The sequence below is a fragment of the Hypanus sabinus genome, chromosome 19 (assembly GCF_030144855.1).
Source record: "Hypanus sabinus isolate sHypSab1 chromosome 19, sHypSab1.hap1, whole genome shotgun sequence".
Classification (NCBI taxonomy): Eukaryota; Metazoa; Chordata; class Chondrichthyes; order Myliobatiformes; family Dasyatidae; genus Hypanus; species Hypanus sabinus.
In genome coordinates, this window is record NC_082724.1 from 13,003,512 (window position 1) to 13,024,294 (window position 20,783).

The 20,783-nt window shown below is 39.9% G+C and overlaps 1 protein-coding gene across 18 annotated transcripts in view; it reads left to right on the top strand.

The window, feature by feature from the left end:
• The window catches only part of atp2b2 (ATPase plasma membrane Ca2+ transporting 2), an 873,878-nt gene that overhangs the window by 422,662 nt on the left and 430,433 nt on the right, over positions 1–20,783 (top strand). Inside the window, exon 5 of one of the 18 annotated variants that reach the window (XM_059944031.1) lies at positions 2,065–2,205. The exons of the other annotated variants lie outside the window; for them this stretch is intronic. The gene's annotated coding sequence lies outside the window, so the exon portion shown is untranslated. The remainder of the gene's footprint in view (positions 1–2,064; positions 2,206–20,783) is intronic. 18 annotated transcript variants of the gene reach the window in all.

The following is a 20,783-nucleotide window of genomic DNA, read 5'->3' on the forward strand; positions in this document are numbered from 1 at the left end:
CATCAATGCTTACTGGTGACCATTGTGACTTTTTGCAATTGAAATGTTTAAGATACAAGCATTCCTGTTTGTGTCCAAACCATCCAATTCTGATGTTAGGTCATCCACCTGGGTGTTTTTTTTCTCTCCCCTGATCTGCTGATTACTTCAAAAATTCTCTTTGATGTCAGAGTTTGAGTGACTGCTCTGTTCTGTTACCTGCAATTAATTTCAAGGGCCTCATCTTGCTTTGTTGCTTGTTCACTTCCATTTTCGCCCTTATTTGTTTCCCTTTGTTTGCAACTCCTGCAGACAAACCAACAATAACAATTGAGTTTGCACCACACTCTCTGAATGACACTGAAAATGACCAATGAGCATCCATGACACTCTCTGAAATGATACTGAAAATGACCAATATCCATCCAGCACACTCTCTGAAATGACATTATTAGCGTTTGTGTCTCCTGGAATTTCTGGGTTTTCGCTGTCCAGATGGAAAACTTAATTACTGGAATTGGATGGTTCTGATGCAAACTTTGGTGTCTGAAATTACTCAACTGCAAAGAGTCACAACGTTCACCAATTTTCACTTTGTTCTTTCCTTTGCTCTGCCTTCTCTGCAACTTAAATGGAAGTGAAAACTAAAACAAAATCCAGCCACTGGAGATCTGAAATAAAAATAGAAATTGCTGGAAACACTGGTGAAAGTGAATCAGTCCTGTTTGTCTGTCCACAGATGCTGCATGACCTGCATTTGTTTTCCTTTTCCATTTCTAATCAATGAGCATGAACCTGGAACGTTAATAACTTCACCTCATTACTAGGATGCTGCCTCATCTTTTGAGAGTCTAAAATTTCTCTGTACTATATATTTTTGCAATTTTCCAGAACCTATAGATTTTTTTTTGCTTTCTGGGACATGGTAGTTCAGCACCATGTGTGCTACTTGCACACTTCCTTGTTGGAAAAAAAACTGTGCAATCCTATTTCTGAACCGTGGCTAAAGTCTTCTATCCATTTCCATACTTAGTAACACCATTCATAGCTCGAACAAAAATGTTCTGTGGGCAAACAGCCAAGCAGTAATTGAAAATGGTACCAGCCAAAGCACTGAATCACTTTTGGTCATCAAACCTACTCAGAGATTTGCTACTGTATGTTTTGCCTTGGACATTATATTAAAGACTAAATCCATTAAAAGTATCTGGAAGAAAAGTATTCAAGTAATCTCTTTTTAGTCTAAGTGTCTGCGTTACAGAACACGGTATCATTAGCAAGCTTCAAAAGGAGCTTGGAAAGTTTCTGCACAAGTTACCGAAGCCAAGGAAATAATTCTGCATACTTCAATGTTGTATACCCGTGCACTGTAGAGAAATCAGAATCTTTTGTTAAGTTAGCATATGTAACTGCAAGAACAGAATTTACCCCAGACACTTGCCAACTGATTTATTGTGAATTATCCAAAGGAAAATGAATAGCAATTAGCTTAATGAGCAAGGTGTGGAGTTTCAAAGGTTGGATAAAACCCCTGAAATTAATAGAATACATGCAGGGCTGGAACTGTGAAGACTGGAAATAATAGACTGAACTTTTTTTTCTATGAGTGTATAAGATTAGTCACTGATTTTGTTTGTGGTAATATGCTGATGAGAATAGAGCACAAATTTAACAAGTAACTTGGATTGTAATTATACATTCAAATTATATATGCAAATGAACTAAAATCACAAACATGAATATTAAAATAACTGCGTTCAAATAGAGATGGTCTTTGGTGTAGATCCCTGCAGTTGCCTGTAATAATCATGCTTTTACAATGCAAGTATCCCTTGCTACAGCAAAAAGGAATATATGATGTCATCCATTCCTAGTCTAATGAATGACATTTCAAAATAACAAAGGAAAATTCTGGATACAATATTACAGGTAAATAATGCCTGCTTATTTAAACACAGACAGTCCAGCCTTCAGCAGTAAGAAAACATTTCCAATTAAATGCATTCTGTAACTTTTCTCAAGTGTGCTACTGGTGTGTTGGCTTCTAAGCAATCTCAGTGTTGTTGCTATTTCTTTATCCTCCAGTGAAACGTTAGCGAGGTTATGCCAAAAAGCTCAGCTGTCGACCACAATATACTTGGCCATGCAACGTGATGACGTTAAGACTTTCCAGGGTTCCATTCCGCTGTTTGTGAAAAGGAGATTTGCAGTAAGCAACTTCTGAAGGTATGCTGGTCTCGATAAGAGGACAAAGCAGATGCGTGCACCGTGGTGACCAGATGGAATGGCCACAGGCTACAGATAAGCTGACAGCATTCCTCCTGCAGACAGTAAATCAAACACCTGCATTTCTGGGTAAAAGATATTTTTTTCTGGCTGGGTGGCAGCAGGGTTGGCAAGGAAAGGACAAATCAAGCTTTGAAGCAGCTCTGCAGGAGAGCGTTTGATTATTTCACTGGAGGAAATGAAGCCGCCAGCTGAGCATAGTGTTATTTTATGCCTTTCATGGCCATATTAAATTCACTGCTTTCTGCACTTGAGCATGGTGGCAGGATGTCCAAAAATATATTTCAGCATTCTCTTACCCATCTATCAATATCTTTCGTTGATTAAGTTATGATTTGATATTTGCAATCTGAACGAATGATAGAACTAAATTCAGAAGTAGCTTTCAAAGGGAAATTAAGACAATGCTGGAAGGGGGATAATATTCGAGACTTTTTGGAGGCCTCCGCTGGTCAGGTTCAACCATGGATGTTGCATCCTGGCTGTCTAGATACGCAAGCCTTGGAGGTACAATATGGAGAGCAAGTTGGTGCCCATGTTGCAAGCTCCCCCTTTCCACACCACTGATGAATCCAAAAGAATAGTAGAGACTGATGCCGTTTGGCACCAAGGGCATCAGGGCATTAATGCTTGGGCCTTTGGCATCAGTCCATCAGTGTTGAACTCAATGCAGGACTGCCTTAGGGACTCCAGCTCCAGATTTTCCCTCAGAGTTTGCTCCCAAAATCTTCAGCAGGTGGGTGGGTGGAGCCACAAGGCAGTGGAGGATTGAAATCAGAGTTTTCCTCCTACAAGGTGAGCTGCCAACCATGGCTGACGAGCCCCATCTGCCCAAAGCGACTGGTTTTAAGGTGTCGGTAACCAGCCTTCGCCCCTTCTCCTGTCCATTGAAGTGGTTTCACCAGGGTTAGTAGCTAAGCCACGCGTGAATGCTAGGAGCTGGGCTTGGTTATCAGAGGCTATTTGAAGTGCATGTCATTGGGAGCATTTAATAGGTGGTGAGAGCTTGTCCCCATTACCACTCCCGGCTACGACAACTTTAAGGAACCAATATTCAAGTCTACAGGGAACATTGGGGTGGAACGGCAATGTAGTTGTCAGCACAACACTTTACAGCACCAGGTATCTGGGTTCAGTTCCTAGCCCTGCCTATAAGAAGTTTGTATGTTCTCCCTGTGACTGCATGGGCTTTGTCTGAGCACCCCATTTTCCTCTCAGAGTTCAAAGATGTACCAGCTGGTAGGCTAATTGGTCATTGTAAATTGTCTCGTGATTAGGCCAGGATTAAATTGGGGGTTTGCTGGATCATATAGCTCAAAAGACTGGAAGGACCTACTCTGCGCTGCATCTCAATAAATAAATAAATAAATAAATAAATAAATAAATAGATAGATAGATAGATAGATAGATAAATAAATAGATAGATAGATAGATAGATAGATAGATAGATAGATAGATAGATAGATAGATAGATAGATAGATAGATAGATAGATAGATAAATTTGTGTAAAGACAACACATTTCCTTTTTGGAATACTTTATATTGCAATAACAATAATGCTATTGAGAAAGGTATACCAGCTAGATATCAGTTCTACTAGCTTCTGGTTTACCAATGAATTCAAATTTTGGTTATCTGGATTGTGATGGGTACAAGTTACTATGTTGTTTCTTCCACCAGTTTAACATCCCAATGAATCTGTCAGGGAGGCTAAGATAATCCTGAGGAGATCAGGATGCAAAGTTTCTGCTTAAAAACTGACAACTTAAGTAGAAAGTTAATAATATCTAGGATTTGATATTCTGCAGGAAGATTTATCTTCCGGGTAGATCATGAGACATCCCATATTTACATGGATTTATTTGTATATAATTGGAAAGAAGCTTCAGTGGTGCTAAGCCCAGCAAAATTGTAATATGAAGCTTGTTAACAACTATTTTGCCTAAGGTAGGTCTAGCTTCTTCAAGGCTGAAGATGAAAAGGAATGCATGAATTCTTTGATCCCAATGGATCCATGTATCTAGAAAAAGCAAGGCCCTGGGACTAATGATTTCAATGCGGGTAACGCTTGGGCCTTTGTGATAAAAGCTTCAAAGAATTTCAAATCAAAAATGAGTTGTAAAATTGCTGAGCATTTTTAAGTGTGCAAAGGATGGAACTCTGCAACATCTTCAGGCTTTTATGCAGTGTGATTGGAGAGAGATATCTCCACCAGGGTTAGTAGCTAAGCCAGGCGTGAATGCTGGGAGCTGGGCTTGGGTATCAGAGGCTATTTGAGGTGTATGCCGTTGGGAGCATTTAATAGGTGGTGGGAGATATCCATTGCTCCATTGTCTCCTCTTCCTTGAGATGAAAATATGGAGTATGGATGAAAGTGCGGAGCTCAGGCAAAACGGAGATTCAACCCAAACGTTGCTTTGTTGACAATATTTTCTATTATGGATCAATCCAGAATTAGGGACTAATGTCTAGAAATTAGATTTCACCCACTTTGTAGTGTGCCAAGCATAGCATGTTAATCCCCAGGCAAATACAAATAAATAGCAATAAATAAAAAAAAAAACAAGTCAGATAAGTCACCGGGGCTGGAAGGGATATACCCCAGGCTATTATGAGAAGCAAGGAAGGAGATTGTTGTGCCTCTGGCAATGATCTTTGAACCATCAATGAGGATGGGAGAGGTTCCGGAGGATTGAAGGGTTGTGGATGTTGTTCCTTTATTCAAGAAAGGGAGTAGGGATAGCCCAGGAAATGATAGGCCAGTGAGTCTTACTTCAGTGGTTGGTAAGTTGATGGAGAAGATCCTGAGAGGCAGGATTTATGAACATTTGGAGAGGCATAATATGATTAGGAATAGTCAACATGGCTTTGTCAAGGCAGGTCGTGCCTTATGAGCCTGATTGAATTTTTTGAGGATGTGACTAAACACATTGATGACAGAAGAGCAGTAGATGTTGTGTATATGGATTTCAACAAGGCATTTGATAAGGTACCCAATGCAAGGCTTATTGAGAAAGTAAGGAGGCATTGGATCCAAGGGGACATTGCTTTGTGGATCCAGGACTAGCTTGCCCACAGAAGGTAAAGAGTGGTTGTAGATGGGTCATATTCTGCATGGAGGCCGGTGACCAGTGGTGTGCCTCAGGGATATGTTCTGGGACCCCTACTCTTTGTGATTTTTATAAATGACCTGGATGAGGAAGTGGAGGGATGGGTTAGTAAATTTGCCGATGACACGAAGGTTGGGGATGTTGTGTATATTGTGGAAAGCTGTCAGAGGTTACAACGGGACATTGATAGAATGCAAAATTGGGCTGAGAAGTGGCAGATGGAACTCAACCCAATTAAGTATGAGGTAGTTAATTTTGGTAGGTCAAATATGATGGCAGAATATAACGTTAATGGTAAGGCTCTTGGCAGTGTGGAGGATCAGAGAGATCTTGGAGTCCGAGTCCATAGGGTACTCAAAACTGCTATGCAGGTTGACTCTGTGATTAAGAAGGTCTTCATCAATCGTGGGATTGAACTTAAGAGCTGAGAGGTAATGTCGCAGCTATATAGGACCCTGGTCAGACCCCACGGAGTACTGTGCTCAGTTCTGGTCACCTCACTCCAGGAAAGACATAGAAACCACAGAAAAGGTACAGAGGATATTTATAAGGATGTTGCCTGGATTGGGGAGCATGCCTTAAGAGAATAGGTTGAGTGAACTCAGCCTTTTCTCCTTGGAGTGACGGAGGTTGAGAGGTGACCTGATAGAGGTGTACCAGATAATGAGAGGCATTAATCATGTGGATAGTCAGAGGATTTTCCCCAGGGCTGAAATGGTTAGCACGAGAGAGTGCTAAGAATTAAGGTGCTTGGAAGTAGGCACAGAGGAGATGTCAGGGGTAAGTTTTCTACGCAAAGAGTGGTGAGTGTGTGGAATGGGCTGCTATCAGCAGTTGTGGAGGCGGAGATGATAGGGCCTTTTTAGAGACTCCTGGATGGCTACGTGGAACTTAGGAAAATAGAGGGCTAAAGTCCTGACGAAGAGTCTCAGCCCGAAATGTCGACAGCGCTTCTCCCTATAGATGCTGCCTGGCCTGCTGTGTTCTATCAGTATTTTGTGTGTGTTGTTGGGCTAAAGCCTAGGTAGTTTTTTTGTAATTTATCTTTTATTGAAGTTCATCATCAAACAAACATTTCCATAAGATGTATTTCAGACATTGTACATATATATCATATAATCATATATATCACAAATCTCCACATAGTATTTATCTGAGGTATACAATTATAGAAAAGAGTGGAGAGAAAAAACAAGCAAAAGGAAAAAACTATGTACAAGTAGGGAGTGACATGTTTGACACAGTTTTGTGGGCCAAAGGGCCTGTATTTTGCTTTATGTTTTTTATGCTTCTTTATACATGAAATAACTAGACAAAGAGTCCTTAAAGTGAGATCATTGGTGTGAATGAGCAAATGAATGTGTGATCCCCTTTTGTTCAAGAGCCTGATGGTTGAGGGGTAGTAGATATTCTTGAACCTGGTGGTGCGAGTCCTGATGCTCTTGTACCTTCTACCTGATGGCAGCAGTGAGAAAGGAGCATGGCCTGGGTGGTGAGGATCTCTGATGATGGATGCTGATTTCCTTCAAAAACGTTTCATTTAGTTGTGCTCAATAGATGTACTGGGCCAAATCCACTACTTTTTGTGGGATTTTCCATTCAAAGGCATTAATGTTTCCATACCAGGCCTTGATGCAGCCAGTATATGTACTCTCCACCACACATCTATAGAAGTTTATCAAAGTTTTTGATGTCAGACTGAATCTCTGCAGACTCCTAAGGAAGTGATATGTTGACCACCATGATACTCTGCCACTCTTGTGTTGTACTGTTGTTGCAAAACAACGAATTTCACCATGTTTAAGTCAGTGATCATTAACCTCATTCTGCTCATGAACTGTTATATTATTTCAGTGCAATGTGCTCTGTTTATTTCATGAGAGTTCAACGATAATTGTTGACTTTATCCAGAAGTTCCAGTTTATGTCAGCAGAGAAAGAAACACTTGGTGAGTGACTTACAATGTCATGAGGTGTGCAACTGATGGTCGGACAATGATTTGTATACACTTGAATAAAGAAACACCAATAGATTCAATGCCTGGGTTTAGTTATTGTTCGGTCATGGTGAGCATTTGTTAGCAACCACATCACTATCAAGAAGACCTCACAGTTTTGTATCATTTTGACCACTGCTTCTGGCTTGCACCCACTTTAGTGCGCTTCACAGATTCAAATGATAAACACATTAATCACCAATGATAAATTAATTCTATACAATTTATCAGCATAATATTGGTGTGTTCTTGCCTAAGGAGCCAGATTGTTAGTGATTCCAGTTGCATAAATGTTTAGCTAATATAGAATATCTTTCAAACTTTGAGCAAATTAGAACGCGCAATTTGAGATCTTTATCTGGGCTATCCAGTACAAAATGATCCAACTAATTGACACACCACCGGTGTTGTAAGTTCAAAAATGTTTTATCATTGCAGGCATTAAGCATTGTTCTTGTGAGTAAAGTTCCCTTTGATCTGCCACCACAAAAGGGAATGATTTTGACAATTTGTGAAATGAAGCATGGCTGAATCAGGACGACAGGGTCCAGGCTCCAGAGCATATCAAAGTGACTAAACTCAATGTCTGGACAATTTAAGCAGCATGCTGAAATGGAAAGGTCGGGTACAGGCTGAATCGAGGTGGCAACGTCCAGGCCCCAGAACGCAACAGAACAACTGAACAGGATGTTCGGATGATGATTTAAGCGCTGGGCTCGATTGAAAATGTCAGGGTATCAGGGCCTCGAGGCGAGGATTGAGCCAGTTCAGCTCACTGCTCTGCCCTGCGCTGAACAAGGATTCGTGGACAAACTCTCTTTTGTGGGCTTCAGTTCAGAAGCTTATTTGCTTGTGTTTATTGGTCATATGATTTGTTTTTTTTCTCTCTGCACATTGGGCGTTTGGCGATCTTTTTTTTTCGTTTTTTTTTGTTTCATGGCTGCCTGTCAGGAGATGAATCTCAAGGTTGTATGTACTATACCTACATACCTTGATAATTAATGCACTTTGAACTCTGGAATAGCTGCCTGCTTATATTTCCCCATTATATTTCCTAATTCCATTCAGATTAAGATCAGAATCTAGGCACAACAATTAATGTTAGTATTTTTAATCCACTATACTAGTAGGCCTTTTCATTGATCATTTCTGTTCAGCAGAGGAAGATTTTAGTTCTTGTGCATTATTCAATCATTTACTTCTTGCCAAGTACAAAAGATGATGTGGGATGAGTTTGAAGTTCCAACAACCTCTCCCTGATGTATAGTGGTCCATAACCGGAGGCAAGCGAAGGAAAAGTGGGTGATAATTCTTTGTTTCCATTTTACCACAGCTCTGAAAGGTGGCTTTTCTAAGTGTCTGCAATTGTCTAGATTCTCTAAAACTCTATATCAGACCATAAGTTGTAGGAACAGAATTGGGCCAATTGGTCCATCGAGTCTAATTTATTATAACTTTCAACCCCATTCTCTTCCCTTCTCCCTGCAACCTTAGACTCCTGATTAATCAGAAACCTATCAACCTCTGCTTTAAATATACCTAATGACTTGACCTTCACATCTGTCTGTGGCAATGAATTCCACACATTCAACACCCTCTAATTAAATAAATTCCTCCTCATCTCTGCTCTAAACAAATGTCCCTCGGTTCTGAGGTTGCGCCCACTGGTCCAAGCCTACGCCACTCTTGGAAACATCCTCTCCACACTGACTCTGTCTGAGCCTTTGAATATTCAGTGGGTTTTCATTAGATCCCCCCCCCCCCCCCACATTCTTCTAAACTCCAGCGAGCACAGGTCCAGAGACATCAAATGCTTTTCATACTTTAACCATTTCATTCCCAGAATCAATCTTGTGAAACTCCTCCAGACCCTCTCCAATGTCAACACATCTATTCTTAGATAAGGACCCAAAACCATTCACAATACTCCAAGTGCAATTTGACCAGTGCTTTATTAAGCTTCAGCGTTACGTCCTCCCTTTTATATACTAGTCCTCTTGAAATTAATGCCAAAGTTGCATTTGCCTTCCTCACCACCAACTCAACCTGCAGGTTAACCTTTTGTGAATCCCTTTGTACCTCTGATTTTGAATTTTTTCCTCATTTTTGAAAAAAGTCTCTGGCTCTATTCCTTCTACTAAAGTGCATAACCATACACTTCCTTATATTATGTTCCATCTGCTACTTCTTTCCCCAGTCTCTTAATCTGTCTAATTCCTTCTGAAGACTCCTTGATTCTCAACGCTACCTGCCCCTCCACCTATGTTTGCATCATCTTCAAACCTGGCCAAAACGCCATCAATTCCATTATCCAAATCACTGACATATAATGTGAAAAGAAGTGGTCCCAATACCTACCCCTGTGGAGCACCATTAGTCATCAGGAGCCAACCAGAAATGGCCCCCTTTATTCCTACACTTTGCCTCCTGCCAGTAAGCCAATCTTCTATCCCTGCTGGTATATTTCCTGAAATTCCAGGGGCTCTTAGTTTGTTGTGCAGCCTTGTAAAAGCCTCTGAAAATCCAAGTAAGTAACGTCACTGGTGCAAAACACACAAAATGCTGGAGGAGCTCAGCAGGTCAGGCAGCATCTATGGAAATGAATGAACAATGACCATTTTGGGCCCAGAACCTAATAAAGTTGGGAGGTTTCAATATTAAGGTGTCTCTGCTAATTCTAGAGATGCATCCAATGTCTTAAAGGCCCTGTTTTAAATATATCTTTTGCTTCACCTTGTGAAGCTGAGATGTGCTCTCTGGTTTCTGAGTTGGTGTCAAGATGTCTATTTTCTTTCATTTTTGCACATCAGAAGTACGAAGATCAAGTGAGAACCTGCTGCTCTTCCTCTCAATACACGTCAGTTTTGAGTGATCTACTTACCATTGTGATCCTCTCAGCTGTTCTCACAGTCATTTGTAGGGACTTCTGGTTTGATGCTTGACTGCTCCCATACTGGATGGAGATACAGCTTATTATGACGCCCTGAATGGTGCTCCGGTAAAGCACAGTTAAGATGGAAGATCCTGGGCTAATTTGTCATTTAAACTTTGGCATGGAAGAATGACCTCTTGACATAATGGAATACAATTCTCATATTTTATATGAAATCACAACTTTGTTCATTCTGGTGCTGTTAGGAAAGTGTGAAACAGCCCAGTTTCCTTGGCTGCTTAAGTCTAGAGAGGACAACCTCTGGCCCCACCAAACTCATGAGATTGAGGCGCACTCGATCCCACCCCAAACCCTGGTTTGTGTGGATGCTGTGTCATTTACTACCGTTTCAAATTAATGCCATGAAATAACTGACTCTACACTGCACACGATTGAAGGAGTTATATTTATGAATCTTAACTGAAGGGTTGGTAAAGAATAACAAAAAGAGAAGGGCCCATTTAATTAAACAGTCAAATGTGCACAAGTTGGAGCTCATCTTGAACTTCTCTCAGTCATGCGCTGGGCCCTTGGTCAACGTGAATCACACACCACCTTCCGAACGTTGCTCGCAATCCATCTTGAACAAACGGGTCCCCTACCAGATCATATGCTATGATTGGTTCTCCCCAGTGTCTTCTCTCTTCATCTCCTCTCAAACAAAATTTCCAAGCCCAAACTTAGTGTCCTTCACCAGATAAACCTCCCCTTAATTAGACTATCCTAATTGGATGGCAGATATTTCTCCTCATCTCTTATCTTCAACAATAACCCAAACAAACTGAAACAAGAAGCTCTCACAGAGCTGCCAAAATGAAATACATGCAGCATAACAGTAACAAATATGAGCCAGGGCATTACAAGCATAGCTAATTCCTTTGCAGAATGGTGATTACCTTGGTCATTCATTTAAGCATGATATTCTTCTGCAAGATCTGATGGGGCTGGAATCTCTTTGGAGGATTCTCAGCATCTGGTCATGTCCACACCACTGGTAGTTTTATCACAATAGTATTCACTCACGTAGCTGAAGATCATGGGTTAAGGGTGAAAAGTCTAGGGAGAACATGAGGTAATCTTCTTCACTCAAAGGGTCCTGAGAGTGCAGAATGAGCTACTAGCACAAGTGCTCAATTTCAATGTTTAAGAGAAGTTTGGATGGGTACATGGATGCTAGGGGCTTGGAGGGCAGGCCGATGGGAGTAGGCAGTTTAAATGGTTCAACATGAACTGGGTGCTCTGAAGGTGTCTAGTATCTAGTGAAGGTCCTGTACTTTTCTATGACTCCATGATTCTATCTATCCCAGTGACACAAAGTAAAGCTGGAGTTCTGTGACTTTATTAGAACCTGGAAACACTCAGTAGATTGGGCCAACTCTGTGTTTCCCTTCACAGAAATTACCTGACCTGAGGATGACTCAAGAATGTTCTGTTTTTGTCTCAGTCCCTTTAGGGCCATACAAAATCCCCTTGAATGCCAAGAATAGAGATGAGATATCCTTTACTTCAGTAGGTATTAAGCGGTTTGACTAAGCAGACATCGAGGCAAGCTATTGATAAATACAAGAGATTCTGCAGATGTGGGAAATCCAGAGTAACACACACAAAATGCTGGAACAGCTCAGCAAGTCAGGCAGCATCACCAGAAAGAAGTAAAGAGTCGATGTTTCGGGCCAAGATCCTTCATCGCGCCATTGATAAATGTCTTTAAACATGCCATAAATAAATACTTTGTTCTTCTCCAATTACATGCAATTTTTAAAATATATATATATATGCATGAAACCAGTCCTATGTGAATCTGAACTTAAAAGACAAAGGTATTTCTCCTTTATTAGTGACATTTTTATTCAAATTGGACGAGGCTAATGGGATTACATTTTATTCCCATGCTTTCTCAGTGTCATGTGGCTCCCTTATGTCTGTGCTTAGAAGTTGGTGCTCTGTGCTCCACTTTCAGATGGGCTCAGTTACCTGTGGTGAGGAGTAGCATGTTACCTTCATGAAATATTTGTAAGAAGCAGTAAGGCTCATTTCAGCCATTGTAGCTTTAACATTCTGGATAGTGGAATATACTGCATCATCTGATTTATATGCTGGAGTTTATAACTGGATGCACAGTCCAAAATATCCAGGAAGATCATTTCTTAAGTGAAAGCTACGTAAATATTTCTTCACTTAGAGTCCAAGGTCGGTATCATCTATATTGTACCTTGGTGATTATTTATGTTGTTTTCTCTCTCTCTCATGGTGCTCGGGTTGCAAGGATTAGGGTGCAGACAGTGGTGTTTACAGTACTCCAAGTAGTCACTGCTAGAGAACATTCAGTAATACTTCATTTTTCAGTACCTCAATAAGAATAACTATTCTGTAGTTGACACATTATTGATAGTGTGTGGAACGTGGAATCTGGATCTGTAACAAAGCTGTATTTGAAAGTACTTTTGAATTCATTTGGGAATAATTACAGTAACCTTAAGTCTTGTTCAGGGCTGGATTTATTTACTTCGTTAGTATAACTTTTATTGTCTACTGAGTGCAATTGTCTGTTAGATTTCCATCAGCTAAAATTTTAAGACTATATTCAAGAAAATAATTGACAAATGATTAATAGCTATCTAATCTTATTGCATTCAGTGTGTTGGTAAATCTATGTTACCCAACACTGAGGGCCCAGGAGCTTGCTGTATGCCGTGGATAAAGACAATTCTGGTGATATGTGGTTCATTCCACCCTGACAGAAGTAATGTGTTTTGCACAATTCAAAAATAAATCTGTATAAATCTGATGGTGTAATTCAATGTAACACAGGGACAGCTGGTGAGGCTTTTGTGCTCACCTCCAGAATGACAGAAGGAACAGCAACTTCTCAATTGAAAGAGTGTCGTCAATGGAAACGCATTTGAGGAAATGGTACTTGAGGTCCTGATAATTAACAATGGTGACAGATCAAAATGAAATGATATCTTGGAAGGCACTGTGAAACTTGAGTCTGTTTGGGAGCATACAAAAGTCCAGCAGAAGTGGCATGAATGTGTTGTCTCCTACGTATACATCCACCCCATCAAACTTGACCTGCCCATCTACAGCACACTCAGAATCAGACTTACTATCACTGATTTATATGACATACAACATGTTGTTTTGCAGCAGCAGTGCAGTGCAAAGATTTAAATTGAGTATAAATTATAAAATTAAATGAATGGTGCAAGAGGAGAAAAGGAATAAGAAGTAGTGTTTGTGGGCCGTTCAGATATCTGATGGTGGAGGGGAAGATGCTGTTCCTGTTCATTGAGTGACAGTCTTTAGGCTCCTGTACTTCCTGTCTGATGGCAGTAATGAGAAGAGAGCATGTCCCGGATGGTGAGAATCCTTAGTGATGAATGCCTTTATAGATCTCACATTCTCCTCATCAGTTATCTCAGAGGCCATAGAATTCAAGTCAAAAAAAAAATTCTAATCTCTGGGGAAGAAAGAAGATTTAATAATCTTGTGAACATGTGTGTGTGTCGTCATTGTGTGTGCGTCAAAGCAGAGGAGTTTGGAGTGAAATACAAAAGGCTGCTACAAACAATCTTGCCATTCAGATTCAGCAGCCTCAAACTACTGACACCACCTACTATTAAATAGTCTAGTTAACGACTCATTGAAAATAGAAGCTTTGTGTTTTCTTTCAAACTGGAAGCATTTTTGGATTGCATAAAATAAAAACAAAGAGGGCTGCAAATGCTTAACAAATCAAGCAACACCTGTGGGAAAAGTACATCAAAAGCCTAGGTTGATGATCTTTCATCAGGTAGAAGCAGTCAGAGATTTCATAGTTAACAGCAGGAGTATGATGAAGTTGATCTAAGATCAAGGTTGGAAGCCTGTAGACAGTTTAATTTAAGAATGAATACTCTTCCATGAGATTACAGTCTTGTTGATTTTTTAATCCCTTGTCAGTATTTTAACTTATTTCAATGCTCATATTAAAGTATGATTAGAACAGTCAATGTTTTATCAGTTCCTATTCTCCTGTAGTCTTGGTGTTTGAGCTCAGCTCCAATTATCAAGAGGAAGTATGCTCATTTTGTGCACTCTGTTCTATGAATAATTTTTGTGAAATGTGTTTGAACAGGTTTCTAGCAGGATCAAAATGGCCATGATATTTTGTAAAGTTACCATGGCTGGTGTGGGAAATAGAAAATTTGGGTGTATTCATCATTTTTTTGATATCTAATACTGTACAACTAGGCAACACCACAACCAAACCCAGAAATAATCAATATTGTCTCTGACTTCAAAATGGAAAGTACTCAATTTTTCCTCACTTAGCAAAATTGCAAGCATTGTTAAAAAGCATGGAGGTAAAATTAAGTAAATAGGAATTTAAATGGTCTTGATAACAAAAGAAATGTAGAAGTCCTTCCATAACTCATCAGAGCTTTAGGAAGACACTGCCTGGAATTTTGGTCCCCTTATTTAAGGAAGGGTATACTTACCTTGGAGGTTGTGCAGTGAAAGTTAACTCAGTTGATTATTTTCAAGTTTGGCAAGTTTGAGCAGAGTGAGATTGCTGAATAGCCTAACAAGGCATATGTCAAGAGGACTGTGGATGGGCAATAAATTTTGTAATTTCTAGTGATGTCAATGTCTCACAAATCAATGCTTAAATGATTCACTTTAACATCAGTGAATGTATACAGTATACAACCTGAAATCTTTACTCTTCACAGACCTCCACGAAACAGAAGAAAAGTCTGCGAAGAATGAATGACAGAAAATATTAGAACCCCAATCATTTTAAAATATTTATGGTGCTTACTAGCAGAAGAAGATTTTTATCAGAACACCAGAATAGCCTTATTATTTTGGCTACAGTTTTGCAGGAATTCACCTTAGGAAACTAGAACTTATTATTATAATTATCATAGTGGTTTAGTCTTAATAATCATCTACAAAAGAGAGAAAGAAACTGTAATTTAGTAAATCAGTCTTGTATAGGTAGTTATCTGGCAGATGGTCTGGATAAAAAAAAGTAGATCTTAAATTTGTTGGCTAAGCTGCGGACAACATTTGCCAGATTGGTAAAGGTCAAAAATAGATGAATATTTCATTAACGTTATCCCAGAAATCAATAAGTAGGAGGATTATGGGTCTTTATCTTTTCCCTGAATCGGACTCTTGGCTCCTTCAGTTGAAACATATCCAACTACAGAGGTCATCCAGTTGGTAGTAAAATGCATCAAATGGATTTCATAAGTAGATTCTTTCTGTGGAATTTTTTTACATGATATTTATATTATGGGCAGTCCTATCGCTGACTGCCACTAGAACATATTGACTAGTTTCTACACCCAAATTACATGGCTAGGCACAGCTCAGACGGCATCTATAAATTTGCCGACATCACAACTATTGTTGGCAGAATTTCAGATGGCGACGAGGAGGCGTACAGGAGTGAGATAGATCAGCTGGTTGAGTGGTCTTGTCCTTGCACTCAACATCAAGAAGTCCAAGGAATTGATTGTGGACTTCAGGAAGGAGAAGTTGAGGGAACTCACAGCAGTCCTCATCGAGGGATCAGAACTGGAAAAGTTGAGCAGTTTCAAGCACCTGAGTGTCAGCAACTCTTAGGATCCATCCTGGGCCCAACATATTGATGCAATTACAAAGAAGGCACCACAGTGCCCGTATTTAGCTAGGAGTTAAAGTAGATTGGGTATGGCACCAAAGTCAATTGCAAATTTCTACAGATGTATCATGGAGAGCATTCTAACTGGTTACATCACTGTCTGCCATAGAGGGACTACTACAGAGTATCAGAAAATGCAGCAGTAATTTGTAAAAAGCTGCCAGCTCCATCATGGGCACTAGCCTTCCCAGCATCCAGGACACCTTCAAAAGGCGATGACTCAAAAAGGCAGCATCCATCATTAAGTACCCCATCACCCGGGGCATGCTCTCCTCTCAATGCTACCATCAAGGAGGAGATACGGAAGCCCAAAGACACACAATCAACATTTCAGGAACAGCCACTTACCCTCTGCAATCAGATTTCTGAATGGACAATGAACACATGAACACTACTTCACTAGCATTTCTTCCCCTTTTACACTACTTATTTAGTTTAATTTTCTTTTTTTAATATATACTTACTGTAATTTATAATTTTTATTATTAAGCCACAAAACAACAAATTTCATGATATAACATATGCCAGTAATATTAAACCTGATTCTGATTCTTAGAGGGTCATTGAGAATGATCTATTAGCTGCTATCAGTCCCCATGTAACAGCTGTGTTTTTCTAGCAATGTTATCAAAAACATTTATATATGTAAATTTAGTGCAAACATAGGTGTTTAGTGGACTCAGTGCACTGGTTGCAGTACACCATAAATCAAATTCTGTTCTTGGATGGAATATATGTGATAACATGTGCCTATATATATATAAAAAAAACTGCAGATGCTGCAAATCTGAAATAAAATCAGAAAATACTCGGCCTAATAGGCAACATCTGTGCAGAGGGAATCAAAGTGAAGGATTTAGGTTAATGGCTCATCAGAACTAGGAAAAATGTGAAATCATGCATGTTTTAAGTTGCAGAAAAGTGGGACATTGGGAAGAGCAAAGGGAATGTTGGTGGTAGGGTGGAAGCCAAGAGAGAGTCGCAAAAGGTGGTGGTGCCAGCTGATAGGCGGTAGGGAGGACTTGTTAATCACAGATGATTTTTCGGGAAGAGATGTAGATTGACAGAGGAAAGGTAACAGAGAGGGGAGGAAATACTGGAAATACGAAATGCAGAACACTACAGTTGCTGAAAATAGAAATAGCTAGCAGGTCAGGCAGCATCAATCGAGAGACTAAAATTACGTTAATGTTTCAGATTGATTTTGCATTGGAACTGATGAATTCTGGCACAAGCTGATTGTATTTTTTTCTCTGAAACTGGAGCCCTAGTTGGAGTAATGGGGCTGTAGTGAATTGAATTGAATTTATTATTACTTACATTCTTCATATACATGAAAGGTAAAAATCTCTACGTTACATCCTCATCTAAATGTGTAATGTGCAATTTATAGTAATTTGTAATAAATAGTATGTACAACAGGACAGTCAATATAGCATAGAAATACAATTGTATTGAATGAATTTATCAGTTTGATGGCCTGGTGGGAAAAGCTGTCCCGGAGCCTATTGGTACCGGCTTTTATTCTGCAATACCCTGTGGAAAGTGCTTAGGATTTGGGGACCCTTACCAAACTTCTTCAGCCATCTGAGGTGAAAAAGGCACCATTGTGCTTTTTTCGCCACATAGGCAGTATCTACAGACCATGTGAAATCCTCAGTGATGTAGATGCCAACAAACTTGAAGCTCTTCACCTTCTCAACCGCAGATCTAGTGATAAAAATAGGGGTTAGCCTGTCTCCATTCCTCCTGTAGTCCCCAACCAGCTCCTTTGTTTTTGCGACATTGACAGAGAGGTTGTTTTCTTGACACCACTGTGTCAGGGTGATGACTTCTCTATAGGCTGCCTCGTTGTTATTTGAGATTAGGCCAATCAATGTAGTATCATCAGCAAATTTAATTAGCAGACCGGAGCTGTGGGTGGCGACAAAGTCATTGGTATACCGAGAGTAAAGTAGGGGGTGTAGGACACAGCCCTGAGGGGCACCCGTGCTGATGGCAGAGGGGCAGAGGTGAGGGTTGCTGATTCCTGAGCTTATGTTAGGCTTGCTGTAACTGTGTAAGTGGTCAGAGACAAGAGACTTAAGTTTTAACATATGAGGAGTGTTTGGCAGCTTTGGGCCTGTACTCACTGGAATTTAGAATAGTGGGTGGAGATCTCATTGAAAGATCATGTTGAGAGGAATAGATAGGGTGAGTTTGTAGAGGATGATTCCTATGGCCTCAAAGTTGAGGGGCAAAATTGTAGAATAGAGGTAAGGAGGATTTTTTTTTAGAGAGTGGTGAATCGGTGGAATGCTCTGCCACAGACTGCGGTGCAGTCCAAATCTGTGGGTATATTTAAAACAGAAGTTGATTGTTTCCTGATTGGTCAGGGTATCAAAGGATATGGCGAGAATGGAGGTGTATGGGGTTGAGTGGGATTCAGGATCAGCTATGATGGAATGGCTGAGTTGACTTGATGGGCTGAATGGCCTAATTCTGCTGCTATGTCTTAAGGTCTACATAGATTAGAGTAAGTGACAAGGAAGTGAATGGAAGTAGGGGAATGGAATTCATAGGATTGCTTTGAGCCAGCAAAGACTTAATAATCTGAATAGTACCCTACGATGTAAGAAATTGAGGATTCAACATGAATGCAACAAATTCAATTAACAGCTTTTGCAATTTATGTCAGAATTGACTAGCCCTAATGAAAATCTGCAATATTAACTCTGTTTCTCATTTCACAGTTGCAGGCTGAGTAGCTAGGTATTTGTATTAGTGTATGCTACCATGTTCTTTTGTTTGACTGTGAATGAACAATATCACTGTAGACATTTAGCATAGACAATGGACTGCCTTCTGACAATGCTTTTGATGATTACGTCTTCCAAATCTTCATTTTCATTGTAACATTCAAGGTGATTTTTGTTAGCTTCAAATTCTTCGTAGTTCCTGACTGTTGAAATAGGGACAGTTTGAGTTGTTTTACCGCTTATTTCTCGCCAACAACCAGTGACAGAAATCACTGCTCTTTGAACGCAAACACGGGCAATTGATGCTACTTAAAAATTGTTCACGCTAAGCACAGTTTAGCATTTAACAACCACACAGGTGTGCATGACTGATGCTAGTTCAAGCTCTTTGGCTACATTCTCCTGTCCCAATTAAGCTGACCGGAGTCTCAAATAACTCAAGGGAATCCCAGCTATTTTCTCAATCTGTTTTGCTCTTTAAGAGTTTTCACAAATAATCAACTGCCCAGTTAACCGGATCCATTGTATTTTAATTTTTTTTCAATTTTCCAGTAAATGCAGTGCTTTTTGATAGCTCCACAGCTTTTTTCCCCTCTAACTCCTGACTTCATTCAGTTCTTTCTATTCATATCTCCTTCGGAAAATGAGTTACAGTTAACCAGCCTTTGCCACCCTCTCTCAGTTAACTCTGCCAATTCTTGAAAAGAAAAATAATTGTTAGTGCTGTAACTCTGAAATGACAACAAAATGGTGGAAATGCTTAAAGCAGACATTCCTCAGGACCACCTTTATACCCCGTTTGTGTCCTTCATTCTCTGTTGCTCTCCACTCTGTCGCAGAGATTCCTTTTACTCTAACCAGACCTGTCCCTTCTCTATCACTAAAACCACATTTGGTTGTTAAATTAATGATTCTGACAAAACGTCATCAACTTGAATCCAACACACACAAAATGCTGCAAGAACTCAGCAGGTCAGACAGTATCTATGGAGATGAATAAATAGTCGACTTTTTGGGCTGAGACTCTTCTTCATGACTGTTTATTAATTTCCATCGATGCTGTCTGTCTTGCTGAGTTTGTGCCGTATTTTGTGTGTGTTGCTCTGGACTGCCAGCATCTGCAGACTTTCTCGTGCTTACGATCAGCTTGAAATGTTAACTCTACCGAGATGCTGTCCAACATATTTCTTCTGTATTCCCACTGACTTGCATTGTTCTGGATGAGGACCCCCCCCCCCCCCACTCCACCAAACTGAGGCCTTTCAAAATGAGTAACAATACAGAGACAATTAAGTTAGCAGTTTATTGAGAGTAGTGGGTGGTGAGGATGGGCTCGTTTCACAGCGCATCAACTGTAACAGCACAGTCCAGCTATATGAAACACCAAACTCTGAGAGTCTGAATGTACATGATACATTTCTGATCATGACTAAATGAGATAATGTACTTGCAAATTAAATCTGACATTAAAGGGAATAATATGCTTTTCATTATGAGTGTCAGCTGAGCCTTATGCAACTTGGTTCTGAGTATGAGTGGAGTTAATTTATCTCCTTGCTATTTGTATCCCTACTGAAATTCAGTACACGTAATATAAAATTGCACCAAACAGCCCAGAGTTGTTACCATGGAGATATTGCCAACAAATGCAGATTTTAGGTGCTCCCCTATCCTCCAGCAGCAAACCTACATCATAATTTTCTGAAAAATTCAGTAAACACACCATTGTCAATGTAATGATAGATCAAGAGCAGTCCGACCTGTGTCTAATGCTTATTGAATGGGACATCATGCAGATTTGCGTAATGTAAGCTATGTCTTTGTGACTAGCACTCTTGTGTCTGAATAAGAAGGGTGTGAGTTCTTTTAATGGTTGGATGTAGCTCTCCAGCTCTGAGTGAATTTGTACTGTAATTGCTGCTTTTTCAGCATAACATTGAAACAAGACCCTTGACTGGAGAGTCATCTGCATTGCTTTTTCTGATGTCAAATGGCATTGTTATCTTTTGCTGCTTTAAAAGCTCTTAAAATATGTTATTGCTGTTTGAAATTGATACTGCTTGG